Raw genomic sequence first — 25,066 nt, forward strand, 5'->3', positions numbered from 1 at the left:
AGGTGGAAATGTGCAAGAATTATTTCTTATGCAAAAGGGGATGAAACATTTTAAAGACCTGAAAATTGAGATAATATTGAGTAGTGGCTCACCAAATTCCTCCCTGATTCATGGGAGTATATGTGGGAGTGTGGGTGGGGAGGTTCAGCATAATCCTACTTGCAAGATTATGTTATTATAGCCTTCTTATGGGGTAAATTTCATGGTTTGATCTACCTACTGGGGCTGACAGATAAGAATGATATTAGCTGACTTTGGGAAAACAATTGCAATAATCAAATCCAATAATTTCTTCTATCTCTTAAACAAGAGAAATTTTTTGGGGGGGAAAGCATTCTGCCCACCATTTTGCTCCCAAATATGGCTTAATAGCAAAGGGTAGTTCTTAGTTTTTATTAAGGAGAGCACAAGTTGCAAATTTGGATCATGAACTAAAAATGACAAAATGACAAACAAATTTCTTAGGAAAAAAATCATACTCCAGAACTATGCGGCTGACACAAATAAAATGATGATTCATTCAAGAAACCCGATGTCAGTTTTAGAAATAAGCATTCTTCAGTACTTTAGAGCAAAAGCTCCCCTCCCCATTACTGAAAATGCATATAACTGAAAGTCTCTGCCTAAAATCACAGTAATGACCACAGTGAACATTAGGAGAGAACATCCTCCAGAGGGGAAGGAATTGGCTGTATCCTAATTTAAATATTTTTTTTAAAATTTTATTGATTTTTTAAAAACAAACAAAACAAACAAAACATAAAAACATCAGCTCTCTTCCATATATATATACAAACAGTGTGTCGGTTGGTTCATCAGTTTTGTGCATTCATTTCGTAGTCTCAATTACAGTTACATTACATAATAACTCATATTGTCAATCCAAACTTATATATCCTAGTATCGCTATTAGAAAATCATTTGACTATAATTTTATTCATTCATACTTTATGAGATAACTATAATTTAAATGGTTTATTCTATAACAAATCATATAATCATACCAAATCTATCCTAAAAACACCTTATAGATATGATGTCAAATAACAAAAGAAAAAGAAAAAGCAAAGATATTCCTTGTTATCTAACATTCTAAATATTCTATTATTATATTTTATCATCCAACCATTGATAGAAAAGGTCCCAAATTTCATAAAATTGTTTATCCTCTTGCTCTCTAATTTCAAATGTCAATCTACTCATCTCAGCACATTCCAATATTTTCTTAATAATTTCTTCCTGCAATGGTATTTTCTCATTCTTCCAATTTTTAGCAAATACAATCCTAGCCACTGTTAATACATTTACAATCAGATATTTCAAGTCTTTACTGTATGTATCGGGTAAGATTCCCAATAAAAAAAACTCCGGTTTCAAATCTATGCGTTTGTCATTTTTTCCAACCACATGCGGATTTTAGTCCAATATTTTCTAGCATCCTCACAAGTCCACCACATATGGTAATATGAGCCAGGTATCTGATGACATTTCCAGCATTTTTCAGATTTATTCTTGAACATTCTTGCTATCCTCGTCGGGGGAAAGTGCCACCTGTAAAACATCTTATACAAATTTGCTTTATAAGCTGTTGACATTGTCATTTTATAATTTTGCGACCATAATTTTTGCCATTTCTCTAAATCAATCCCATATCCAAAATTCTTCCCCCAGACAATCATAGTTTCTTTAACTTGTTCTTCCTCTAGCTTAATTCCCAGTAAATAACCATATATTTTTTTGATCACCTTCTCATCAGTACCTGTCAAGATCTTATCTAGATCAGTCTGTTTATCATAAAATCCCTCTGTTTTAGAATCTTCATCATACCTTGAGTGTATTTGCGCATATGAAAACCAATTCATCTTTATACCTTGTTCCTCTAAATTTTGTATCGATTTAAGTTCACCCTTTTCATCCAATAGTTCCCCATATCTAACTGTTTGTTCCTTCTTATAAATTATAGGATAGGAAAATGCTTCAATAGTCGATAACCAAACTGGAATTTTCAAATAACATTGTCTTTTTATCTTCTCCCAGTTTAACCACAAAGACTCCCGTATATAATGTCTTCTAAAATAACCCTGTGTTTTAGTTCCCTTATACCATAAATTAAGTGCTTCAGTTAATTCCATCATTGTTATATTGCTTTCCAGCATTTCTTCAGTCTCTTTAGATATCTTAGGTAGGTTAGCATTCTGTAAATACTATTTAACTTTTTCCTCATCAATATTCTCTTGTTTATATAGTTGCCCATAGAAATCTCAAATAATTTCCTTTTTCTCCTTATTACCATGACAAACTTGGCCTTGGTCATCTATTAACTGCAATATTTTCCTTGATTCTTTCTCCTTTCTCAATTTATATGCTAGCCATCTACCTGGTTTATTTGCATCTTCAAAATAATTCTGTTTAGCATTTCTAATTTTCTGTGCCAGTTCTTCTTTCTCTATTAAACCCATTTTATGTTTAGTTATATCCAATTTCAATTTGATATCTTTTTTCTGTGGCATTTTCTGTAATTCTTTTTCAAGTCTTTTATACTCATCTTCCAAGGCTTTAGTGGCTTGCCTTTTCCTGATATTCTTTTTTCTTATGTAATCTATTATCAAGCCTCTGGCATATGCCTTCATTGTATCCCAAACATTCTGCGTTGAAGTATCTTCTTTTTTATTTTCTCTAAAGAAAAAAGCCAGTTCTTTCTCCATCCATTGTGTAAAATCTTTTTCCTTTAAAATAGTATTATTTAACGTCCATCTCAATCTTTTTTTTTGTCCCTTCCATTTAATCGTCATTGGGTTATGATCTGCCCAAGTACTTGTTTCAATATTTGTTTCTTGAATATTAGATATTAGTTCTGTTGAGATCCAAATCATATCCAATCTGGACCATGATAAATGTCTATTTGAATAGAAAGTGTGTTGTTTAGTTTTAGCATTTCTTTCTCTCCATATATCTTTTAAGGTTAATTCGTCTGTCATTTTAAAAAAGGATTTAGGGAGAATCTTTCTATTTTGCTTTGTTGTTGTTGCTATATAGTCCAGTTTATTTTCCACAATTCCATTAAAGTCTCCCATCATAATTATATTGGCATAGTCCAGTCCAGTTATTTTCATATGTAGTTTTTTATAGAATTCTTCTTGTTTATCATTCGGAGCATAAATTGCAATCAAGAGTATTTTTATATTGTTGTCCATTATTTCCACCATTAATAATCTTCCATCTTCATCAGTATAAATCAATTTTGCTGAGGTAGCCTCTTTAATGTATAGAACCACTCCTCTTTTCTTACATTGAGTCAAAGAAGTAAATATTTTCCCTAATTTTGGCTGTACTAACAATTGTTCATGTTGTTTTTTAATATGTACTTCTTGTAAACAAATTATGTCAAATTTTAATTTCCCTAATTTATGAAAAGTTTTCCTTCTTTTAACAGCTGAATTAAGTCCATTTATATTCATTGTAATCAGTTTTTTCTCTTCCATGATTATATTTTGTAGTTAGGTTTGGCAGCTCTCGTAGATCTTGGTTCACGTTGTTCTTTAATATCCACCTGTCCACCTACTGCACCTTCTTCTTTTTCAGTCCCCATTTGTTCCTCTTGAAACTCAATTAATAAGACCTCTTTCTCTGCCTCTTCCTCTCTCCTTCCGAAATATTCTGCGTAGAAAAGTTCTGCTTTCTCAATTGAATCAATTCTATGTCTCTGTTCTTGCCACGCAAACATTAATCCTTCTGGAATCAGCCATCTATAATTCACCTCCTTTTTCAGTAGCATTTTGGTCTGGAATCGATATTCTCTTCTCATCTCTCTCACTCTTCTGGGTATTTGTTTTAAAACCAGGATCTCTTTGCCTTTGTATTTCAACGTCTTCTCTCTTACCGCTTGTAGTATTTGTGTTTTGATGGATTTTTTGGTAAATCTGATGTGGACTTTCCTTGGTAAGTTATTTCTCATCGCATATCTTGTAAAAACTCGGTATACCTCGTCTACTCCATCCATCATCTTTTCCTCTGTTATTTCCAAAGTATCAGCCAAAATTTCTATCATAATCGCAGCCAAATTTTGTCCTTTTTCTTCCTCTATATTTTGAAATCTGAGATAGAATTCTGACCTCTCCATCTCCCACTTCAGCATCCCACTTTTATCTTGTTCAACCACTGTTAATCTACTGTCAATATTTCCAATCTTCTCCTCTCTTTGTTTACCTTCTTCTTCAATTTTTTGGAATTTCTCCTCATACTTCGCCATCATTTGTTGAATATTTTCCACTTTTTCATCGGTCTTCTCTATTCTTTGTTCAATAGTATCTGATTTTATCTTGAGATCTTGGATTCCTTGCATAATCATCTGTAAGGTCACTTTCTCTTGTTCTTTATCTTGCTTCAACATTGTCTGAATTGAACGTTGTCCTCCAGATGCTGGGGAGGCAGAAGTAGAGGTAGAGACGCCAGAAGGTATGAGTTTCCTGCTCATTTTGAACAATTCAAGACCTTCAAATTCTTTTTAAACTTTAATCCAGCTGGTAAAGTAGCCAATTAAAATCCAAAATGGAAAAATCCAATACTGAAAAGCCCAATAGTAAAAAGGAAAAAGGAAAAAGAGAAAAAGAAAATTCTTCAGGTTCTTCTGGACCCTAATCCAATTATGAAATAATCCACAATAAAGGATGAAAAATAAAAAGAAGGAAAAAACCCAATGATAATAAAAAAAAGAACAAAAGAAAAGAAAAATTTCTTCAGGTTCTTCACACCTTAATCCAGTTAGGAAATCTCAATAATAATAAAAAAAACCAAAATAGTCCAAAAACATGGATGGAAAAAGCAAAGATCCCAATGGAAAAAGGGGAAAAAAAGAAAAGAAAAGGAGAAAAATTCTGAGGCTTTCCCTTTAAAATGAAAAGCAAAAATAAGAATATTACTAAAATTAAAGTTTACAGAAAAGCTGGTAAGGAGGGGTAACACAACTGAAAAAAGATAAGAAAACACACTGCACTTTGTTTAGTTGTCCAAGGCTCTTATTATGACTCTCTTCTCCACAAGCTTCAAAGCCAAGCCTCAAGTATTAAGATGTTGATAGATGTCCAGAAGAACACCTGTAATAATATTCTGCTGCGCTCTTCCCTCTATCTTATCAAGTTGGAATGTCCTTGAGAAGGAGTCTTTCACAGTTCTCTCCAGTTCAAATAAAATATTTTCAAGCCTCTAGTTGGCAGTGTTACAAAGTTTCTTAATGCTCACTTTCCCCCCCTCCCAGAAAAACATAGTTTAAGTTAAAAAAAAAGAGAAAATATATACATGTATATATAAAAAAGAAAAGAAAAATAACCAAAGGGAACCTCTAGCCTAAAAAAAATTGAGAAATCAAGAAGGAGCATAAGAAAATAAATGTATATATAAAGGAAAATTCAGTCCGGTTAGCTGCGAAGTCACGCTAAAGTCCAGTAAAAAAAAAAAGTAAGAAAAGAAAAACCAAGCCTCACTTTGACATCTCCCTTTAAAAGTCGCCGCTCATTCAATTTTGTCAAAAATCTCACAGGTTTCTTCTTATATTCAGAGTGTCCTTTCAAATCTCAGAAAGTTAGTAAAAGAAAAAGATTCTCACCCAGCCGACACACTTTCTCTTTCAGCCTCTTCCTTTCTGGAGCTGTCCCGACTTCAGCAGCTATGGGGCTGCCTCTCCGCCGCCGGCAAAAAGGACTTCTCCCGGATCAACCAGGGACTTTGCGGTGTCCCTGGGATCCACAGGGTATGCCCTTCACGATCACCATCCCTACAGGACGGTTTAGGCCCGTTTGGACCAGCCAGGGGCGAAGATATCGGCTGCAATCTTGGAGCTCGATTGCAGACCGTACCGTCGCAACGCCAGCTCCTCCCCTCTTCACAGATTAAATATTTTTATGTTCAAGTAGAAAGTAGAAGTATAATTTTAATTATTCTTTTCTACTATTTTCTACTATTACAAATATTTGTGTCTGCACATAAAGTAGCAATACGGATAGCACTCTATAGAAGATAAAAATTTAAAAAATAGCAACAGGACTCTGCTCATTTCAGCTCTTATTCTAGAGAAGAACAGAGTTGGGAGAAAGAACATATTACAACAAAATATTTATCTTTCATATCTTTTCTTGGCTGTCCTTGAAAACTAAGCAGGATCAATCATGTTAACACTTGGATGGGAGACAACCAGGAAATCCCTAGGTTATTAGCTTGAGTGGGAAACCAAGAAAATAGCCTTGAAGAAATTAAAGAGAAATATTTTCCAAAGTGTTGCGAAGAAAACATCTGGGTAATCACCAGGAGTTCAGTTTGACATGAAAAACATTTTTATTTTGTAAACTTCAGAAATATCCCCCACCTGCAATGTACAAGGTGGCACTTTTTTATAAGTTTAATATGGATTTTAAAAAGGAATAATTTATATAGGTTTTTTCAAGAATCAAGAGGAAGGCTGAATTAGTTGCAGTGCCTATCTGTACAGCTGTAATTTAGGATAAATTTACATTGTAATTAGTTTCAATGTATCTGTACAGCTGCAATTTTGGCTAAATATCCATTGAAGTTTTGTCCATTAATAAGCTCACTGCTGTTAGAAAGTCTATTTCACTCACACATGCTACTTAATTGAACTCACTGTTCTTCACTCATATAAGATAGATATGAAGAACAGGTGGTACCTAATATGAAGATAAAGGATACATGACTTTTGATATCATTTTATTATCCTAACAAATTATTTGATACATCTTGCTTAAACCTAATCCTATTTCCATATTTCTATTTCTATTCCTATTTAGGAATAAGAAATAGGAATGCAATTTCCCAACAGACAAAAAATAATTAAAAAAGACAAAACATCAACAACCATCACAAAACCCAGTATTTAAGCTTGTTAAAAAGAACTTAAAAGTATTCACCTAAAGTGATTCAGGTATAATGACTTATTAGTTTACTTGTTCTGATATCAGCAGATCAGAGTTTTCTGTCTCCAGTTCCTAAATCCCTTAGATAGGGAGGGATAAATAAGCAGTAAACAGTTAAGAATCAGTCAAAGGGATCTTGCCTGACTTTTTGCACTCAAATGTTGAGTTCATTCAAATGTTGAAAACATGTCTCCTGTATATTTAGATGAGCATTAACAGGAACATGCTAAAGGATATTGTGGGATGGTACATGTTACATGGAAGTCAGTAGGGGTGGGGGTGATACAAAAATGTCAGCAATGTGTCAAATTATTGCAACCAATGAATGAACTCTACTTGTTTTCTCAAGTACAAACATATATAAGTAGGGCCTAAGAGCATAAAATTGCTCCTTTTACTGGCTGAGAGGCAGCAATAGGCCCCTGTTTACTTGTGTGCATAATTAAGAAGTATTTTGTTAAATTTAACCTTGTGGGTTGGAGCCTATTTGTGCGAAGGCACATCCAGTCCAATGAATCCCTGGCTTTTCTGGCTAACATTTCCTGAATGAACAATGATTTTTTTCACAGTTGTATTTTATCCAGCTGGGTATTTTATCCTGTTTGAAAATCTTAATCTCATATTCATGTAAACTGTTTACCATTAACACAGTTAGAAAATCCATTCTACTTACACTTACAAATACTAATAGTATTTTCATTTGCTGTGTGCTTATATACCTAAGCTAAGTACAAACAAACAACAGCATTGTAACATTCCGTGTATATGATTATATAAAATAATCAATTTAACAAGTGTTATCTAATCCCAACTTCACCATACTATAAACTACTATGGGATATTGTCATTGAAAAGATTGATTCAGCTTCATAAAGGACCTGAAAAAGATGCATTTTAGGCCGCTTTTTAACCTCCTAAGGCTGATTGATTGTCCGCTTGTTGGCTGGGATTTATGCTGCTTCAGTCTTACAGCATCGGCGATGATCAGAATGAAGAAGGCCTGTCAACAAACTACAGGTAGCCTTTGATTTATGACCGGTCACTTAGTAACTATTTGAAGTTATGACAGACTATCCCAGGCAGTGGTGGGATTCAATTTTTTTTACCACTGGTTCTGTGGGCATGGCTTGGTGGGCGTGGCAAGGAAAATCTCCAGTCAGAGCTGGTATTTGCTGGTTCTCCGAACTACTCAACATTTCCGATACCGGTTCTCCAGAACTGGTCAGAACCTGCTGAATACCACCTCTGATCCCAGGACTGCTTAGGACCTGGATTTAAAGTTCCAATGGCTCCCCCCATGGTCACATGATTATATTCTGAGCACTCAGCAACCAGCCACATTTATAGAATAGAATAGAGCTGGAAGGAACCTTGGAGGTCTTCCAGTCCAGCACCCTGCTCAAGCAGGAGAACCTATACTATTTCAGATAATTGACTGTCTAGTCTCTTCTTAAAAACCTCCAGTGATGGAGCACTCACGATTTCTGAAGGCAAGCTGTTCTACTGATTAATTGTTAGGAAGTTTCTCCTTTCCAACCTTTATTTCTTGTCCTGCCCTCTGCTGCTTTGCAGAATAATTTGACCCCCTCTTCTTTGTGGTAGCCTCACAAATACTGGAATACTGCTATCATGTCACTCCTAATTCTTCTTTTTTTTTTTAGACTAGCCAAACCCAAATCCTGCAGCCGTTCTTCATATGTTTTAGTCTCCAGGCCTTGGATCATCTCAGTTGTTCTTCTCTGAACTTTTTTCCAAAGTCTCAACATCTTTTTTATAGTATGGTGACCAAAACTGGATGCAGTATTCCAGGTGTGGTCTTACTAGAGTTTTATAAAGCAGTACTAATACTTCAAGTGATCTTGATTCTGTGCCTCTGTTTATATAACTCAGGATTGTATTAGCTGGTCACCTGAACACAGTTTATGATTTTTTTTGCCAGAAAGTGGCATTTATTTCCAGTTTCTGGGGAAAAATAGCCATTGTGGACAATGGATTCACTTAACGATCTCCACAAAAAAGATTGAAAAAAAAAAGCCCAACCAGAACTGCATTGCATTGGGAATGACTTTGTGCAATGTACAGAAGATGGTTAGAGTTGAAGTTGCTATAATCATTCTGACACATAAGCAAGGATCCATGCCTTGAAATAAGATTATAGACATTTATATAAAAACTTTCAAGCTAACTAAGGAGACAGAGAATACTACAGATCTCTAACGTTAGTTTTGTGCTTTTATAGGCTACAATGATTCACGGAATCAATGAAGCATTTTAAGGTCTGGAAGATTATTTATAGAAGAAACAAATGTCTCTTTTAAAACCTGACTCTAACAGTCATTTAAAAGAGAAAATATAATCACAGTCTAATCAATGAAGTGAGTTATATTTACTGGTAGAATGATGAATGGCACTCTTGGGGAGAAGGGGTATTTTTATGTATGAGTTCTGACAGCTAGAGTAGCCTTAAGCAGCAGCAGGTTCCAATAAATGTTTTATTTTGAGGAAGCTGGAGCCTTCAAATAGGACAAGCAAATTTACTGAAGCCTACATAAGTCTGCTTCCTGAAATTTGCTGTTGCTAGCTCACAAATTTAAAGAGACAGACTGCTTTTTTCACCACAGCAAATATGGAAGATGGTTAATTTTAACTTTTGACAAGTCATTTTGATATGGTTAATTTGATCTCATCACAGTCATATCATAGTAGCATTAATGCAGCTCCCAGAAGCCAAAATAACAAAAATAGAAAGGGCAACCCTGGCCTGTGACATGCCCGTCCAACTATTCTGTATTTATGTAGGAACCATGATTAAAATAAACTATTCATTATCACAACATGTGAACTCAATCATTTTAAAATAGTGGTGAGTTCATCTGATTAATAAAATAAAGCCCATTTTTCAGAGTAAAAGGGACATGCACCTCCAGTCTTATTTCAATCTGGCTTTAGCTTCAGCATCCTCCACTTCACTGCCCTTCAAGAGTCTGCCCTTTAACCGAAAAAAGGCTCCCCTCTTCTGCCTTAAGAGAGATGCCAGGATGAGATAAAAAGTTGCAAATAGATCAGTCTCCTGCATTCATCCTCCCCATGGGATGTATTGATCAAACAGTAAATATACCCTACAACCGTGACTTCCTGCGAGGAAACAGCACCAGCAAATCAGCTGGGAGGTTTATTTGTTTGCTTACTTATGGCCTAACATTGGCCAACGCTGGCAACTGACAAAAATAGTACAATAAAATTAAGGCTAGGATGCAGACCCTAGCCCCTGATTTTCTTTTAACAGACTCTTCCTTCCTGCAAAGCCTATTTCTCATTTTCTCCTTTTTAAACAAGTGCAACATCAGCCAAGCTCTTGATACCTAGTTTCTTGCTTTGGGGGAAAAAAAGAGATCTCAATAGCCTGGTTGTCAGAAATAATGACAGGCTGACATCATCTGTACAAGTTTGTTCATAGAAACCCTTTGGAAATGGTGCCACATGATGAGGTGCCCCCAGTCAGGTCCTTAGGAAAAAAAACTAAAGAAGGTTGCCAATCCATTGTTCTTGACCAGATATTTCCTTTATTACAAAGCCTCTGCAGAGACAATAGATGCTCGCCTTTGCCAGCTCACTGCCGCTATATCTCCTTTCAAATACTTTCTTTCCTAACTACCTTTTCACCATTCTTGTTCTAACAAGGAGGACAGGCGCTTTAGTGAATAAGTGTAATTAACTTGGTGATGTGTCAGCAGGCTGGCACAGTGGCAACATGTTAAATTGCTAGGCAAGTTTTGTAATAAAAGGGCTCTTACACCTTACTTGGTGATAAATAAGCCAAAGAAAAATGGATTGCCGTGCTTCTCTAGCACTTCCCCCACTCTCTCCTAGGGAAAGGGACATCATTTCCAGGATGGTAGTTTACAAAACCTGCAAGCCAAAGGAGTGGAGTGTAAAGAATGTGGGTCCTAGAACGCTCCCTTGGTGGACACGGCTGATAACTGGTGCAGGCTTTGATAGGGTGTTTCCTATTTTTACTATTTGTTGCCTGTTTGACAGGAAGGCAGTAATCCACTTGTGAAGAGATCTGGAAATACCATAAGAATTTAATTTTAATAGTAGTTTGTCATGTACTACTGAGTCAAAGGCTTTGCAGAAGTCAATATAAATTACATCTATTGCTTTACCCTGGTCAATTATGTGGTCCATATGTTTTTGCAGTGTAGAAGTTGCAAATTGCAGGACAATTTTTTTCTGAAACCAAATTGTTTATTGGAGATTAAGTTGTTTGACTCTAGGTAATGCATTGATTAATAATTGATTCTATAACTTTGCACATGACACAACACCATGAGATTGGTCTGTAGTTTTCAACCAGGCAGGGGTTACTTTTTTTGAAAGTAGGAATGACCATTGCTAAAAACCATAGTTTGGGTAAGGAGCTGGTTCTGAATGATATCTCATATATTATGCTTAGGGGTTCTGATATGGTAGTGGAGAGCTTTTTTAAGAAGAATGCACATAAGCCATCAGGGCCAATAGATAAGGATGGTTTTAGGTGGTGTAGTGCATTTTCTATGTTATTTTCAGTAAAGTCAATTTCTAGATCGTTGCAGTTAGTTGTCATAGGAAATGTGAGGCAGTAGCCATTACTGTTTACAAAGACTGAACTGAAGAATGTTATTATGAAATAATAATAATAATAATAACAACAACAACAAAATTAATAATAATAATAAAAAGACCTGGTTATGGCTGACCAATGGAACACTGAAGAAAGAAACAGAAGACCTGATTCTTGAAGCCCAAGAACAAGCCATCAGAATGAAAGTAATCAAAGCCAGAATAGAAAAATCTGCTGATGACCCCAAATGCAGACTCTGCAAAGAAGCGGATGAAACCATTGATCACATACTGAGCTGTTGCAAGACAATAGCTCAGACTGACTACAAACAACATCATAACACAGTCGCTCAGATGGTCCACTGGAACTTGTGTCACAACTACCATCTGCCTGTAGCAAAGAACTGGTGGGATCATAAGCCTGAAAAAGTGGTCGAAAATGAGCATGCAAAACTACTGTGGGACTTCCGAATACAGACTGACAAAGTTCTGGAACACAATACCCCAGATATCACGATTGTGGAGAAGAAAAAAGTGTGGATCATTGACATTGCCATACCTGGTGATAGCAGAATCGATGAGAAACAACTTGAAAAAGTCATCAGATATCAGGACTTGAGAAACAAACTGCAGAGACTCTGGCATAAACCAGTGCAGGTGGTTCCAATGGTACTCGGCACACTGGGTGCTGTGCCTAAAGACCTAGGCAAGCACTTAAAAACAATTGGCACTGACAAGATCACCATTGGTCAGCTGCAGAAGGCCACCTTACTGGGATCTGCTCGCATAATCTGCTGATATTTCACACAGTCCTAAACACTTGGGAAGTGTTCGACTAGTGATTTGTGATACGAAACCCAGCATGGTTATCTCGTCTGCTGTGTATACTGTCATTTTTGTGTATAACAATAATGATAATGATACTGATAGGGATAGCGATAATGACAACAACAACAATAGTAGTAATAATAATACCAATGTTCCCACCCCCGTTAGTTCAAACTGGCCATCCAATCTAAGATGTGTATAATGTCATATGGGGGATCTTCAGGTGGTTTTTCAGACATCTGACGTGCCAGGATGGTTGACCTTGGCCTGAATAGATAAGAGGTTACATCTGTGCAGTAAGCAAGTAAGCATAGTCAAGAAAGCATCCAAACTTTTACATTTCACCATTTCAAACCTCCAGCACTCTTCCCACCCCACAAAGCCCAATTAATTTTCCTTCCCTGCATTTCTTTTTTTTGTAAAAAGTTTTTTATTTTTTCACATTTCAAAAAAATCTTTTTTAGTGAATAGCATGATTCCTGGTTTTCACATTTCCATACAAACATGACCTTGGTTACATATTCATCTTTCACATTTGATTTCATATCCTATCATTACATTACACATTTTCTATAAATGTTCTCAAATACTTTTCTCAGACTTATTTTATATACTTTCTATTCATTTCTTAACCTATTTCTTTTTACTTTAAATAATTCTCACATCTTCATATTCATTATAGTTTATACTTTTATCTGTGAGGTTTGCAATTTCATCACATATTCTTATTTCATCATTTCAAAAATTCCATCCCAATTCAAACAATTCAAAAATTTCCCCCCACAATTACCAATTTGAGTGTACCACCCCTTTACCTTATACATCATTTAATTAACTCCTCTTTAATTCCCAATAATTGACTTTTTAATTACCACCTTAAAAATTATTAACAATGATCTAACAACTACGTAACACATATGCATTTTAGGCCAGATTCTGCATGGCACTTTCCCCTTCAGTTACACCAAATCACTAATAATTTCAAATAAATTAATCTATTCAATTGATCATAAAAACTGATGTTAATCTTTTTACAACAATCCTCATAATTCATTTCAACTATATTATTGAATTCATTAAACATAGTTAATACACTTATCATAGCTTCTCTTTTTCACATTTATTCCATTTATCTCTATGTATAATTTAACAAAAACCAAGTATTCTAATAACAAGAAAACACCAGTTCCAATCTTTTCATTTTAAAAGTCTATATTTTCCTACCTTCTAAGTAATTTATTACTTCAAATGTATTTATAATACACCACATTACTTGTAGAATCCTCTTTCTTAATCCTTATCTAACCATTATCTCTATGTCTTTTAAATAAACAATTTCTTTTCATTTTTGTTCAATTTCCATATCTTTTTACTTCCTCGTTCTTTTTCTTATTACTTCTTTTTTCCTTCATTTCCCCCCTCCTTTTCTTACTCCATTTTTATCTCCCTCCTTCTTTAAAGCTTTCTTCTGTAATTCCCTTTTCTGCTGTTTCCTTTCACTTTGTTTGGCTTTCAAAACATTCCACTTTTTAATTGCCTCCTCAAATCTACAAGTTTTAATTCCCATTCTTTTCTCCCTTTGCTTTAGTAATGGTTGCTCTAATTGTTTGTTATAGATGGTCTCTTCTTTAATCAGCTCCTCCCCTTGTGGAACTCCTTGTTGTTCTTCATACTCCAGAATCACCATGTCTAAAGTCAAGACAGCATGACTCCCCTCTTTCATGTAGCATTTCTTTTATGTTTCTTAGTTCCATTTTTAATTCCAAAAAAAGTTCTGTCATTTTTAAACACTTCCATTATATTTTCTTTATCTCTTTCTTTACTCTTTAAGTCCAAACCAATTGTCTAGTAATTTAATTCGACCAGCGTCTTTGATATTTATTTCCAACGATCAACTTTTATTAATTCCTCTTTAAGTTTTTCCCAGATTCATCACATAGTCCAAGATCCATAAATTTAAGTTTATGCCAAGATCACCAAACAGTCCCAGAGTAATTTCTTCACGCTTCTTTCTTTTATTTCAATGTTCTGTATTTCCACTTTCCATTTTCCAGGGTTTCTATTTTATTGTAACAAAGTTTTTCTTATTTTGTATCAAATTCCATTTTTAAAAGAGTCAAGCGTTTTTTTTAAAGAGTCACAAAATTTTTCCTTTATCACTAGTTGGCACTCTCTGTTATATCCAAATTCCGCCCCCCCCTTTCTCTTCTCTATTTAGGGCTTTTAAATTTCAAAAATCCAATAAGTCCAAATATCAGTTACTGTGGTTTTTTTTGACATGTTCAAGTTCAGCTTTAATTATGCCTATTTGTGAAAACCCAAATAAAATTTATATTAAAAAATTATGCCTATTTAGTGCCAAAATCATATATTTATCCAATTTGAACAGTTATTTTCTTCTGGATTCCTCCTTTCAAAGTTCAAAGCCACTTTCACTGTTAATTCCCCTCCCACTTTCTCTGGTCACCACTTTTACTATCTTTCTTAAAAATTTCTTAGAATCTTAATTACGTCCAGATGTTGTGCCTGGTCCAGATGTTGTGCCTGGTTAGCCCAGTTTTCATGCTGTCCTCTTCTTCACTGCTCCAGCACAATCTTTGTCCCGGTTAGCTCTTCCTCTTCAGGGTAGCCATATTTGACCACTGCTATAGCCAGTCTTCGGAGGGGAGTATGCATAGCCAGGGAGGGGAGATGCGGCTCCTCTCAACCAAGCTGGTGGTCTCCCCCTTCTTCACCACCCCTACATGGTGATTCTGGCCCCAAAAGCAGATGCTTGGGGCCCTCCAATGAGAGAGCATGGATCGAAGCTGTGCATGATCGCAGTCTCCAGTCCGTCGGTGAGGAAGGCACCACCAGAAGCCCCCTCCCTCCCTCCATTTCTATCGCAGCCAGAAAGAGAAGCAAAAGGAGGATTCTTGGAGGCTGACACTCTGTTTTAAACAATACTTTCCAATCCATTTGAAAAAAAATCCCATAAGCAAAAGCTCTTTCTGGGTGGCTCTTCTTAGACTATTCTTAGATTGTTTCATGCAACCTTGGCTGCTCTTGTGCTAAAAACCTGACTGCACAACAATTACTTGAAAATGAGCTGAACTGACCACCCAGAGTTCCACAAATTATTTATTACCAAAAATTAATTAATGGAAGAAGCATGGCTCCCTATATTTACTACTTCACTTACTCCAAGTACTGCTGTGCTTTTATGAGGCCTCTCTGTAACACCCTTCCTTCAGCATGAGTATAAGGTAGACATCACAGTCTCTCCACGTCTCGTTGTCTCTGCCTTGAGATGCACAAAAGCTAGAATTCATAGAACAAATTCTTTTACAAGGCAGGTCTCATACAACATTACAACCTTACCTTTCCCCTTCTAGCAGCAATCCCCCAGCAATTGGTAGTTTCTGTTTATTTTCTGTTGGCTGATAAAGTTGTTTTTATATAACCTGCCATGTCACAAAATGCTGTTTAGCATCAAGGCCTTGGCAGGGGATCTATAATAAGATTTAAGAGGGATCATTTTATATGTGTATTAGTACTTAAGCTATTTTAATTTTTTATCCCTCTTTTATCTTGCTATGTAAAGGACATAATAACATTAATCTATCTCTTCACCACCACCACCATTTTTCCTAAACCCAAGCCACAAAAATGATTCATTTACTGGCAGGCCACAAAAGCATTCATTGGCCTCCCTGATACTTCTCTATCTTTGGTTCATGAGGCCCAGGGACTCATGAAGAAACTTTGTTCCCAGGAAGCAGCAATGCTTACTCCTTTCCATATTCTGAGTGTTGTGAGCTATGGGGAATTTTAAAACTTGCTCAGCTGCAGCAATGAGTCAGGGGAGCTCTCCTTCGTGCTTCTCTCTGTTTAATGGAGGAAGAACTGCTTTCTTTGACTAAATAAATGTTAGCTTATTGCAGAGGTGGTATTCAGCAGGTTCTGACCACTTCTGGAGAACCAGTAGCAGAAATTTTGAGTAGTTCAGAGAACTGGCAAATACCACTTCTGACTAGCCCCGCCCCCATCTATTCTCTGCCCAAGTCCCAGCTGATCATCTGGGTCTTCTTTTATTGCCCTGCACAGGAGAATGGAGCTGGAAAGCAGGCTGGTGGGATGGGGAGGGAATGGGATTTTGCAGTATCCTTCCTCCAGGAGTGGGGAAGGAATGGGGATTTTACAGTAACCTTCCCCTGCTACCAAGCCACACCCACAGAACTGGTAGTAAAAAAATTTGAATCGCACCACTGGCTTGTTGGCAGATAATTTCCCATCAGTAGGGATCTCATTCTACAACAAGCATAAGTTAACAGGAATCCCCAAGTTGGATTTGCACAAGCCATTTAAAATATTCCCTTTTCTAAAGGTGGTTAGTTTGTAGATGACAGCTGCAAGAAACTGGTCGCAGAGAGCCAATCATTCTGTGTAGATTATTTCCTAGAGAAAGCAATTGTTTGTATTTTTCAGAAGGCCTGTGTGATGAAAGGAATTGGGAATTGGATTTATGTCAGAGACAATTTGGCCCGTTATCTTGCATACACAGATGATGAGCAAACAAGTAGTTGATTTTAACTTCTGTAATTGAAATGCTTTATGGGCAAAGAGGCACAACATAAATAGTGAAATGAAATTATATTATGACAATGAGAAACCCTCCAGAACAAGTTAGGCTTATTTAGAGGATTCAAGTTAACTAAACTGAACACCCTGGGAGGGGAACAACCAGGAGCCTTAATAAAAGCTGGTGCTACTATCACTTTTCCCAAGGCATGGCCTCACTATAGTGCTGGTGGTTGTACTGGAAGTTTGTGAATAGTTCACAAACTTCCCTTAGGTACATATAGAATCCTATATGTTTTTATATTTTCATGTAATTTTTCATGTAATCATACCAAACTTGAATTATATTGTACTTTGCCCTGTCTCCAGTGGGATACCTATGTAGAGTAGGATAATCTTTCTAATCTTCAATCCAATTAACCTTGAGAAATAGATACTTATTAACTTTGAGATAGTCCCATTGCCACCTCATATAAACAAAGACTCCTTAGCCTTGATGATTATGTTCTTGGCAGAAAGGCTCCTTAGCCCTGATGGTCATATTCTTGGCTTCCAAGATAAGATAGGGTTGCCTTCAGCAAATTCCAGTGAGATGAGACCATCAAAAAGGGGTAGGAGTAATGATGATTCAGAGCCTAAGTAAGCTAGTTAGAAAACTTTGAGGCAGACCTGACCAGGAGGTGGGTGAATGCTTGCTGAAGAGATTCACCTGCAATCATCTCTATATGGTTCCCTGACTTATAGAAAGGACAGTCTTTGTGCGTGTATGTGTGTGTGTTCTTGAATATTATTTGATTTATTTATTTATTTTTATTTTATTTATTTGATTTGCCAATTGTTTACAAGATAATAAGTATAAATGTATACATAGTTGTGAATACATGAAATGGGTACATATAAGAAAAATAAAAGAATAAGAGAAACAATAGGACAGGGATGGTAGGCACGTTGGTGCGCTTATGCACGCCCCCTACAGACCTCTTAGGAAAGGGGTGAGGTCAATAGTAGACAGTCTAAGGTTAAAGTTTTTGGGGTTTGGGGAAGAAACTACAGAGTCGGGTAGAGTATTCCAGACATTGACCACTCTATTGCTGAAGTCGTATTTCCTGAGTTGTGTTGTATTACTTTAGTACCCCTGAACATTCTTTAATTACTATTTAATGTCATGCCAGTGTTATTGTCAGCTGGTGCTCCATTCAAAATCCAAGAAAGAAACACTTAGACTCCATTAATTAGAGAAAATATATCTTTTATTGGAAATCAAGTGGTAGCATCAAAGGAATTCTGAATCTGAGGAATTGAGTGCAAAAATCACATATACAAAGTGATGGCAACATTCCCACCCACAATTCAAACTGTCCATCCAATTAAAATTTATATCTAATGTCATGTGGGCATCTTCAGGTGGTGATGAGGCATCTGTCCATTGACCTTGGCCTATTTTGATAAAGAAGTATGCTTGCGCATAGCATAGAAAAGAACCATAAACAATAAACTTCCCCCCTCAACTTATACAGTTTATTCTCTCAAACCTCCAGCTTGCTTCCCATAACTATTTCACCCCTCCTCCCCCTGTTACTTATGACAGCTGAAAGATGCAAAGCAAAGGAAAGACATCTTGAAGGCTGACATTCGGCCCTTTTGCAAAAGAGGCATTAGCCCTATAAAAGAAAGAGAATACAAGATAAAAGAAGAATATACATGTGACACAATACTATAATATTTTAAGGTTTGTCAGGATATTTAGCATGAAATGCCTGTACAAGTCTAGGGGCTCAAACATCCCTTTCATTTACCCATTTCGACTGGGAAGGAGGAAAGTGTTTCCAGATAACTAAATACTGGAGTAGACCTCTTTGTCTCCTAGAATCCAAAATTTCTTTAATTTCAAAATGTTGTTCACCCTCAATCAGAAGAGAAACGGGGGGATCGACCTGAACCAATCACAGGTCGGAGGTATGTTCAGGTTTCAACAAACTAACATGAAAGACAGGATTAATCCTTCTAAGGGTTTTTGGTAATTGCAGTTGGACTGCCACGGAATTCACAATTCGTTCAATTGGAAAAGGTCCAACATATTTAGGCCCCAGCTTTTTTTACTTTTGTGTGGTTTGCAAATATCTAGTGGACAAGAAAACCTTGTCCCCAACTTGATATTGTTTTTGTGGAGCTCTCTTTTTATCTGAAAATTTCTTATGAGCTTGATGAGCATCATCCAATGCTTTACAGGCCAGGTCAGCTGAAGTTGGGTTATCCATTCACTCAAGGACTGAATATTGGGTTTCTCCTGTGGAAGACTTGTCCCGAAGCAACTTTAAATGGGGTAAAATCAGTGCTACTATGAACCAAATTGTTATATGCCACCTCAGTAAATGGCAATAGGTCAGCCCAATCATCTTGTTGATAATTAATATAGCATCTAAGATATTGTTCCAATACCGAGTTAGTTCTCTCACAAGCCCCATTGGTTTGTGGGGGATGGGTGGACCTTAAGCCCTGGCTGGAGCCCAACAACTTCAGGAACTCCAAAAGTTTGAAATGAACTGGACACCCCTATCTGAAATTATCCATTCAGGAACACCATGTATAAATAGGTTTATAGAGATGTAAAATAAAAGTTTAGCCAAAGTTTTTGTAGGTGGGATTTTTGCACAAGGTATGAAATATACCTGTTTGGAAAACAAATCTGTTACCACCCAAATAACTGTATTTTCCCCGCTTTCAGGTAATTTCACTATAAAGTCCATAGAAATTTCTTTCCATGGAGCAGTTGGTCTGGCTACATTTTGTAGTAGGCCAGCTGGCTTACCAGGTGGCCGTTTGGCTGAGGCACAGATAGGACAACTAGCAACATAAGTTTCAATGTCCTTTTTAAAATTAGGCCACTAAAATTGCCTTTTAACCAAGTGTAGGGTTTTTACGAACCCCAAATGTCCAGCAGCTTTGGAATCGTAAGCTTGTTGTAATACTGGGTTTCTCAACTTTGCTGGCACGTATAATTTAGCCCCCACCCATGCCAATCCATCTCTTACCATAAATTTATTTGAGTGAGCCAGGAACCAATCATCAAGTTTCAGAGCTTCTTTTAACTGTGCAGATAAATCATTAGATAAATTAACTTTCCCTTTTTTCTGGGCTCTAGTAACCATTGGAGCTGCTAACTGTCTAGTTGGGATAATAGGGCGGATCATTTCTGGATGAGCACTATTATATTGAGGCAGCCTAGACAGTGCATCTGCCATGAAGTCCCCCCCCCCGCCCCCGGAATGTACTTCAATGAAAAATTAAACTGCTTGAAATATTGTGTCCTGCGAACTTGCTTAGGTGACAGCTTTCAAGGTGTTTTTAGAATCTCTAAATTCTTATGATCCATCCACACCTCAAAGGGGTGTTTTGCCCCTTCTAGAAAATGCCTCCAGGTTAATAGAGCCAAATGAACTGCAAAAGCTTCTTTTTCCCAAATGGCCCGTCTTCTTTCTGCCTCAGTTAGTTTACAGGAGGTGTATGCCCACGTCATTTGCTTGTGGTAACACCGCCCCCACCGCTACATCACTTGCTTGGCTTGGATTACAAAATGGGTGTCCATGTCTGGGTGCTTTAGCATCAGCCCAGCTGCAAAAAATCATTTAGCTTCTCAAAAATGGCTTGACACTCCATGGACCACTCTAGCGGTTGACTGGGCTTTGGTTTCACCTCCCCCTTGGTATTTAGGAGATTTGACATAGGCAGTGCCATCTTTGTGAAAGCTGGGATAAACTGATGGTAAAAATTTGCAAATCCCAGGAAAACTTTGCAATTGCTTCCTGGTGCGGGGAGGGGCCCATTCTAAGATGGCGCGAACTTTCCCAGGATCCATTTCTATGTCATCATGTGATATACCCAAATAGTCAATTTTCTCTTGGTGGAACTCACACTTGGATAACTTTGTGTACAGTTTAGCAGCTCAAAGTTTTTTCAAAACTGATTGCACTAATTTCATATGTTCATTGAAAGTGTAGATAAGAATATCATCAAGATAAATCAGTACCCCTTTGTATAAATGTTCATGCAAAACCTCATTTATCATTTGCATGAATACAGCAGGGGCCCCCTATAGACCAAATGGGAGAATGTTGAATTGGAAACATCCCATAGGGCAATTAAAAGCAGTTTTCCATTCATCTCTCTCCTTGATTTGAACTCGGTAGTAAGTGTCAGTGTGTGCTCCCTTCAAGATCCAAGAAAGAAATACTCAGACTCCATGGGTTAGAGCAAAGTTCTCCTTTTACTGGAAATCAAAGTGGAAGCTACAGATTTAATTCCGAATCTGAGGAATTGGCGCACAGTTCACATATACAAAGGAATGGAATTGTTCCCACCCCCCAAAGTCTGAATGACTCTTCCAATTAAAAGTTCTTAATATGATCATGTGGGCATCTTCAGGTGGTGATGAGGCCTCTGTCCATTGACCTTGACATATTTTGATAAAACTTCGCAGCTGCGCAAAAGAGGATAGAAGCTAGCAAAGAAATGGAAAATTAAAAAGAAGAATTCATACACCCCCTCCCCTTGCTACCCACAGCAAAGGAATGCAAAACACCTCCAGCTCTCTTCCCCTCCAAGTTCCCTCTCCCCCGTTGCAAAAGACAGCCGAAAGAAATAGCATAGCATAGCAGCAGAGAAGATGTAGTATAAATAGGATGCAGAAGATATCTTGAGGCTGACATTCGGACCCCCTAGAAAAAGGACATTAGTCCCTGTAAGAGAGAATAACATAAAAATATGTTAACGATTGCATACATTTCTATGGTTTATCAGGGTACTTTGCATAAAAGTTCTTGAGCAGTTCAGGAGCCCTAATGTCTTTCTCGTTTACCCACTCGGCATAGGATGGAGGAAAATGTTTCCAAGCTACAAGATATTGGAGACAACCCCTCCATTTCCGAGAGTCTAAAATCTCTTTAATCTCGAAATGTTGTTCACCCTCAATCAACAACGGTACAGGGGGATTGGTCTGGGTCGGTCTCAATGTACAGGTATGCTCGGGTTTCAACAAACTAATGTGGAAAACCGGATGAATACGACGAAGAGTTTTTGGTAGAGTCAACTGAACAGTCACCGGATTCACAATCCGCTCAATAGGGAAAGGGCCCACATACTTGGGACCCAACTTCTTCGATTTCTGGGTGGTCTGTAAATATTTAGTTGAGAGGAACACTTTGTCGCCTACTTGATAAGACTTCTGTGGGGTTCTCTTCCGGTCGGCAAATTTCTTATGAGACTGGTGTGCCTCGTCCAAAGCTTTACGAGCGACCGGCCAATTGAGTTGAAGTTGAGATATCCAGTCGTCCAACGACTGGACATTGGGTCTTTCACGAGGAAGTTCAGGTATGGGCACAAAATCTTGCCCCGTGGCCACTTTGAAGGGGGTAAACCCAGTACTGCTGTGGACAGAGTTGTTATATGCCACCTCCGCAAAAGGCAGTAGATCTGCCCAGTTGTCCTGCTGATAGTTTATGTAACATCTGAGATATTGCTCCAGCACCCCGTTAGTCCTCTCACAGGCCCCATTAATTTGGGCATGGTGGGCGGAGCTTAAGCCCTGGGTGGAGCCTATTAACTTCAAAAATTCCCTCCAGAAGTTCGAGGTAAATTGGACCCCTTGATCAGAAACTACACGCTCAGGAACACCATGCAGTCTATAGACATGTATAATGAACAATCTGGCCAACAACTTCGCCGAGGGAATCTTGGAGCAAGGTATGAAGTGTGCTTGTTTGGAGAACAAATCGGTCACCACCCAGATGACCGTGTGCCCAGTACTCTCGGGTAAGTCTACTATAAAGTCCATGGAGATTTCCTTCCAGGGAGCAGTTGGCCTAGCCACATTTTGCAACAGACCTGGTGGTTTACCAGGAGGTCTTTTGGCTGAGGCGCAAACTGGACAGCTCGCTACATAAGTCTCAATGTCTTTTTTCAATGAAGGCCACCAGAACTGCCATTTCACCAGGTGTAGGGTCTTCACAAACCCAAAGTGACCAGCTGCCTTGGAGTCATGAGTTTGTTGTAACACTTGGCTTCTCAAGGTCTGTGGTACGTACAATTTCGCACCTACCCAGGCTAAACCCTCTCGAACGGTGCAGTTATTCGCATTTGCCAGGAACCACTCATCCATTTTCAAGGCCTCCTTAAATCGTTCCATCAGGTCACTGGACAGATCCCTCTCTTGCTTCCTCTTTTGCGCTCTGGTAACCACTGGGGCAGCCAGCTGTGTGGTTGACACAATCGGCCTTATCACTTCTTTATGAACACTGTTGTATTGAGGCATTCTAGATAAAGCATCTGCCATAAAAAATTTTCCTCCTGGGATGTACTTCAAAGAGAAATTGAATCGCTTGAAATACTGAGCCCACCTAACTTGCTTAGGGGATAACTTCCGAGGCGTTTTTAAGGCCTCCAGATTCTTATGGTCAGTCCATACCTCAAACGGGTGCTTCGCTCCTTCCAAGAAATGCCTCCAAGTAAGTAGGGCCCAACGGACTGCAAAAGCTTCCTTCTCCCAAACAGCCCATCTCCTTTCAGTGTCAGTCAACTTACGGGAGGTGTAGGCACAAGGTTGTAGTGTCCCCTTCTCGTTTAATTGAAGTAAGACCGCCCTCACAGCCACATCACTCGCATCAGCTTGGATCACGAAAGGGGCGTCCATGTCTGGGTGTTTCAGCACTGGTTCTGCGGCAAATAGTCTTTTTAGCTTTTCAAAAGCGGCTTGGCATTCCATGGACCAATTCAATGGTTGGCTGGGCTTTGGTTTCGTTTCCCCCCTTTGTTTTTAGGAGGTTGGTGATGGGCATGGCTATTTTAGCAAAAGACGGATGACTTGCCGGTAAAAGTTAGCAAATCCAAGGAAACTTTGAAGCTGTTTTCGGGTTCTCGGTGGGGCCCAGTCCAATACAGCTCGCACCTTCTCTGGATCCATCTCAATGCCCTCGTGTGAGATACGATATCCCAGGTAGTCAATTATTTCTTGATGGAACTCACATTTGGACAGTTTGGCGTACAATTTGGCAGCCCGCAGTTTGTGCAGCACGGAGCGTACCAGTTTCACATGTTCGTCTCTAGTCTCCGTGTAGATAAGGATATCATCAAGGTAGACCAGAACCCCCTTGTATAAATGTTTCTGGAGCACCTGATTGATCATTTGCATGAAAACAGCTGGTGCCCCCTGTAGGCCGAAAGGGAGAACATTAAACTGGAAACAACCTATCGGGCAGTTGAACGCAGTTTTCCACTCATCTCCCTCTTTAATTCGGATTCGGTAGTACGCCTCCCTCAAGTCCAATTTCGTGAAAATCTTCCCTTTGGCCAGGTGGGCTAACATGTCCTTCATCAGAGGGAGGGGGTACACGTTCTCCACGGACACCGCGTTTAGGTTTCGGTAGTCGACCACCAAGCGTTTGGAGCCATCTTTCTTTTCGCGGAACAACACAGGGGCCGCCACTCGAGGTGTAGCGGGTTGGATGAAACCATGTTTCAAGTTCTTGTCGATAAACGATCTCAATTCCTCCAGCTCCCGTGGTGTCATCGAATACAGCTTCGGTTTCGGGAGTGTCACCCCCGGTAGAAACTCAATACTACAATCGGTTGACCGATGAGGAGGGAGCTCATCAGAGGCCTCTTCGCTAAACACCTCTCTTAAGTCCCAGTATTCCTTCGGGATTTTCTCCTCCCCCTCCACGCGCTCGGCACCTGCCAGGCTTTGAAGCTTCGGATGGGATTGCTCCTCCCCTGCCAGATGGGATTGCTCCTCCCCTTCCGGTTGCCGATCGGTGTGGACCCGTATTCACCCCTCTCTCCAGTTCACATGGGGATTCCACTTCCGAAGCCAGGGCAATCCCAATATTAGAGGCTGTTCCATCCCAGGGGCCACAATAAAACACAGGGTCTCGCTGTGGGTTCCCATGGTCATCTCTAGGGGTTCCGTTATAAAACGTGCAGAGCAACCTCCTGCTTCAGATCCATCCAGTTGGCAAAAGGATATGGGCGTTCTTAAAGTTCTCAGTCCGATGCCCATGCCCCTGACTACTTTCATGCTGATCACGCACCTCATGCACCCCGAGTCCAATAAGGCCAACATCTCCCCCTCGGTCCCTGAGGTGGGCACCCTTAACTTTATT

The 25,066-nt window shown here is 38.4% G+C and overlaps 1 long non-coding RNA gene across 1 annotated transcript in view; it reads right to left on the minus strand.

Annotated features, from left to right (window-relative positions):
- Nucleotides 1-745: 745 nt before the first annotated feature.
- The window catches only part of LOC148133094 (uncharacterized), an 89,576-nt gene continuing 65,255 nt past the window's right edge, over nt 746-25,066 (minus strand). The window contains exon 2 of the long non-coding RNA XR_015746455.1: nt 746-1,562. This is a non-coding gene — a long non-coding RNA (uncharacterized LOC148133094). The remainder of the gene's footprint in view (nt 1,563-25,066) is intronic.

This window comes from Notechis scutatus, chromosome 1, assembly GCF_049901735.1.
Source record: "Notechis scutatus isolate UNSWTSFEM ecotype Mainland chromosome 1, rNotScu1.2, whole genome shotgun sequence".
Taxonomy (NCBI): Eukaryota; Metazoa; Chordata; class Lepidosauria; order Squamata; family Elapidae; genus Notechis; species Notechis scutatus.